The sequence below is a fragment of the Leucopleurus acutus genome (genome assembly GCF_964270905.1).
Source record: "Leucopleurus acutus genome assembly, chromosome: 5".
NCBI lineage: Eukaryota > Metazoa > Chordata > Mammalia > Artiodactyla > Delphinidae > Leucopleurus > Leucopleurus acutus.
The window spans coordinates 145,385,648-145,391,129 of NC_139147.1; positions in this window are offsets into that span (position 1 = coordinate 145,385,648).

Sequence of the window (5,482 nt, forward strand, 5' to 3'; positions counted from 1 at the left end):
TATATTTTTGGAAGATAGCTGTCATTTATAACTCTGCAGTTTTGTGAATTACAGTGCCCCTGAGCTCCTTTCTTCAACTCGCTTTCTTGTGAGCTGGCCACAACACCGCAGGATTGCTTCAGGCCCTAGTTAGGTTCTGGCACGGCATGCTGAGCCTTTGGTTAATTCCTCTTCCTGTTGGGAAATGAGAGTTAAATTTGCCCGTCCAGACACCTCCACCTAGTCTCTCATTGGTTCTCCCTATTCCTGTTCATTTTCCACAGAAATTGCAAACGGGGCCAAACAGGATGTTAAAGGCACTGACTCTCCATGTGGGGAGAGTGTTAGTAAAGCATCTGGAATGTTGCACCCGAGTACCAGGGGACGAAAACTGAGACACGTTTGAACACGTTTTCCGATCACACGGTGGATCATACTCTGGGTTCCACATGAATGTTTTAGCTGAAGGAAGAATCCCTTAAACATGGAGAGTTGAGACCCATGGAATGGGTACCATGCAATATGACTTCAAAGGGTCTGCATTTGCTCACCGAACCTCACCAATCCTATCACTGCTGCGTTTATGCCGCTGTACACACGCTTGATTCTCTTTCGGAGACATATAAATCCATAGGTTTTAAGATTCTTACTAGTCAGGTAGATTCTTACTAGTCAGGTATATTCTTAGGCGTTTAATATGGGGTGTTGAGTCCACTTCGTTGAGCAAGGAGTAGCTCTTGTCTATTACATATTTGGCTTATGGAACGGTATCTGTGCTAATTTCAATCTCTGGTTTTATGCAGCACCCCAACTCACCCGTCCCCTTAAGCAAGCATAAGTTGGTTTTCTACATTTGACACCCTGTTCTGTTTTGTAATTCAGTTCTTGTGTAGCCAAGTTTACATTCCATGTATTAGTGATATCTTATGATGTTTCTTTTTCTGTGTGACTAATTTCACTTAGAATCATCGTACCTGAATCCACTCATTATGCTGCTACGGGCCTGATGACATAGATTTCATTGCTGAGTGATATCGCATTGTACGTAAGTACCACAATTTCTTTATCCATTTTTCGCTTTCTGTGATAGTGAACTTGTACCGTAAACGAGGTTCTTGTAAACAGAGCCGTCCCAAACTTTGGGGTGGCTGTGTCTTTTTGATTTTAATTTCCCTAAGCTATAGGACCATAAGTGGAAGTGCCCTAGGCTCTGTTGCTTTGTTTTTTGGATGTTTCAGGAAACACCATACACTTCTCCAGAGTGGCTGCTGGCAATTTACATCCCGCCCATCAGCATAACTAGGCTCCCAGTTCTCCATGGCCTGTCCTGCCTTTCTGGATTTTACACTTTTTTCAGATGGCCCTTTTGACCGGGGGGCAGTGAGACTTCATTGTAGTGCAGATTTCTTTTGCAAGCTTGCTTGGTTGGCCAAAAAGGGCGTATGCGTTTTTTCCTGAATATATTCAGGAAAAAACGCATACGCCCTTTTTGGCCAAGTGCATCATTGTGGACGTTCTGCCTCTATTCCTATGCTTTACATGCAATTCCAGTCTACCTCCTGAAATCGGTTTCCTGCAATTCTGCCCCGCTTTCAACTCCTCTTGGCAGCCTTACTTCAATATATTTTTGGAAGATAGCTGTCCTTTATAACTCTGCAGGTTTGTGAATTACAGTGCCCCTGAGCTCCTTTCTTCAACTCGCTTTCTTGTGAGCTGGCCACAACACCGCAGGATTGCTTCTGGTTCTAGTGTGGTTCCGGCCTGGCACGCTGAGCCTTTGCTTAATTCCTCTTCCTGGTGGGAAATGAGAGTTAAATTTGCCCGTCCGGACACCTCCACCTAGTCTCTCATTGGTTCTCCCTATTCCTGTTCATTTTCCACAGAAATTGCAAACTGAGCCAAACAGGAGGTTAAAGGCACCGACTCTCCAAGTGGGGAGAGTGTTAGTAAAGCGTCTGGAATGTTGCACCCGAGTACCAGGGGACGAAAACTGAGACACGTTTGAACACGTTTTCCGATCACATGGTGGATCATACTCTCGGTTCCACATGCATGTTTTAGCTGAAGGAAGAATCCCTTAAACATGGAGAGTTGAGACCCATGGAATGGGTACCATGCAATATGACTTCAAAGGGTCTGCATTTGCTCACTGAACCTCACCAATCCTATCACTGCTGCGTTTATGCCGCTGTACACACGCTTCATTCTCTTTTGGAGACATATAAATCCATAGGTTTTAAGATTCTTACTAGTCAGGTAGATTCTTACTAGTCAGGTATATTCTTAGGCGTTTAATATGGGGTGTTGAGTCCACTTCGTTGAGCAAGGAGTAGCTCTTGTCTATTACATATTTGGCTTATGGAACGGTATCTGTGCTAATTTCAATCTCTGGTTTTATGCAGCACCCCAACTCACCTTTCCCCTTAAGCAAGGATAAGTTGGTTTTCTACATTTGACACCCTGTTCTGTTTTGTAATTCAGTTCTTGTGTAGCCAAGTTTACATTCCGTGTATTAGTGATATCTTATGATGTTTCTTTTTCTGTGTGACTAATTTCACTTAGAATCATCGTACCTGAATCCACTCATTATGCTGCTATGGGCCTGATGACATAGATTTCATTGCTGAGTGATATTGCATTGTACGTAAGTACCACAACTTCTTTATCCATTTTTCGCTTTCTGTGATATTGAACTTGTACCGTAAACGAGGTTCTTGTAAACAGAGCCGTCCCAAACTTTGGGGTGGCTGTGTCTTTTTGATTTTAATTTCCCTAAGCTATAGGACCATAAGTGGAAGTGCCCTAGGCTCTGTTGCTTTGTTTTTTGGATGTTTCAGGAAACACCATACACTTGTCCAGAGTGGCTGCTGGCAATTTACATCCCACCCATCAGCATAACTAGGCTCCCAGTTCTCCATGGCCTGTCCTGCCTTTCTGGATTTTACACTTTTTTCAGATGGCCCTTTTGACCGGGGGGCAGTGAGACTTCATTGTAGTGCAGATTTCCTTTGCAAGCTTGCTTGGTTGGCCAAAAAGGGCGTATGCGTTTTTTCCTGAATATATTCAGGAAAAAACGCATACGCCCTTTTTGGCCAAGTGCATCATTGTGGACGTTCTGCCTCTTTTCCTATGCTTTACATGCAATTCCAGTGTACCTCCTGAAATCGGTTTCCTGCAATTCTGCCCCGCTTTCAACTCCTCTTGGGAGCCTAATTCAATATATTTTTGGAAGATAGCTGTCATTTATAACTCTGCAGGTTTGTGATTTACAGTGCCCCTGAGCTCCTTTCTTCAACTCGCTTTCTTGAGAGCTGGCCGCAACACCGCAGGATTGCTTCAGGCCCTAGTTTGGTTCCGGCACGGCATGCTGAGCCTTTGGTTAATTCCTCTTCCTGGTGGGAAATGAGAGTTAAATTTGCCGGTCCGGACACCTCCACCTAATCTCTCATTGGTTCTCCCTATTCCTGTTCATCTTCCGCAAAATTTGCTAACTGGGCCAAACAGGAAGTTAAAGGCACTGACTCTCGAAGTGGGGAGAGTGTTAGTAAAGCGTCTGGAATGTTGCACCCGAGTACCAGGGAACGAAAACTGAGACACATTTGAACACGTTTTCCGATCACATGGTGGATCATACTCTGGGTTCCACATGCATGTTTTAGCTGAAGGAAGAATCCCTTAAACCTGGAGAGTTGAGACCCATGGAATGGGTACCATGCAATATGACTTCAAAGGGTCTGCATTTGCTCACCAAACCTCACCAATCCTATCACTGCTGCGTTTATGCCGCTGTACACACGCTTGTTTCTCTTTCGGAGACATATAAATCCATAGGTTTTAAGATTCTTACTAGTCAGGTAGATTCTTACTAGTCAGGTATATTCTTAGGCGTTTATTATGTGGTGTTGAGTCCACTTCGTTGAGCAAGGAGTAGCTCTTCTCTTTTACATATTTGGCTTACGGAACGGTATCTGTGCTAATTTCAATCTCTGGTTTTATGCAGCACCCCAACTCACCTTTCCCCTTAAGCAAGCATAAGTTGGTTTTCTACATTTGAGACACTGTTCTGTTTTGTATTTCAGTTCCTGTGTAGCCAAGTTTACATTCCGTGTAGTAGTGATATCTTATGATGTTTCTTTTTCTGTGTGACTTATTTCACTTAGAATCATCGTACCTGAATCCACTCATTATGCTGCTACGGGCCTGATGACATAGATTTCATTGCTGAGTGATATTGCATTGTACGTAATTACCACAAATTCTTTATCCATTTTTCGCTTTCTGTGATATTGAACTTGTACCGTAAACGAGGTTCTTTTAAACAGAGCCGGCCCAAACGTTGGGGCGGCTGTGTCTTTTTGATTTTAATTTCCCTAAGCTATAGGACCATAAGTGGAAATGCCCTAGGCTCTGTTGCTTTGTTTTTTGGATGTTTCAGGAAACACCATACACTTCTCCAGAGTGGCTGCTGGCAATTTACATCCCGCCCATCAGCATAACAAGGCTCCCAGTTCTCCATGGCCTGTCCTGCCTTTCTGGATTTTACACTTTTTTCAGATGGCCCTTTTGACCGGGGGGCAGTGAGACTTCATTGTAGTGCAGATTTCCTTTGCAAGCTTGCTTGGTTGGCCAAAAAGGGCGTATGCGTTTTTTCCTGAGTATATTCAGGAAAAAACGCATATGCCCTTTTTAGCCAAGTGCATCATTGTGGACGTTCTGCCTATTTTCCTATGCTTTACATGCAATTCCAGTCTACCTCCTGAAATCGGTTACTGCAATTCTGCCCCGCATTCAACTCCTCTTGGCAGCCTTACTTCAATATATTTTTGGAAGATAGCTGTCATTTATAACTCTGCAGGTTTGTGAATTACAGTGCCCCTGAGCTCCTTTCTTCAACTCGCTTTCTTGTGAGCTGGCCGCAACACCGCAGGATTGCTTCAAGCCCTAGTTTAGTTCCGGCACAGTATGTTGAGACTTTGGTTAATTCCTCTTCCTGGTGGGAAATGAGAGTTAAATTTGCCCGTCCGGACACCTCCATCTAGTCTCTCATTGGTTCTCCCTATTCCTGTTCATTTTCCACAGAAATTGCAAACTGGGCCAAACAGGAGGTTAAAGGCACAGACTCTCCAAGTGGGGAGAGTGTTAGTAAAGCGTCTGGAATGTTGCACCCGAGTACCAGGGGACAAAAACTGAGACACATTTGAACACGTTTCCTGATCACACGGTGGACATACTCTGGGTTCCACATGCATGTTTTAGCTGAAGGAAGAATCCCTTAAACCTGGAGAGTTGAGACCCATGGAATGGGTACCATGCAATATGACTTCAAAGGGTCTGCATTTGCTCACCGAACCTCACCAATCCTATCACTGCTGCGTTTATGCCGCTGTACACACGCTTGATTCTCTTTCGGAGACCTATAAATCCATAGGTTTTAAGATTCTTACTAGTCAGGTATATTCTTAGGCGTTTAATATGGGGTGTTGAGTCCACTTCGTTGAGCAAG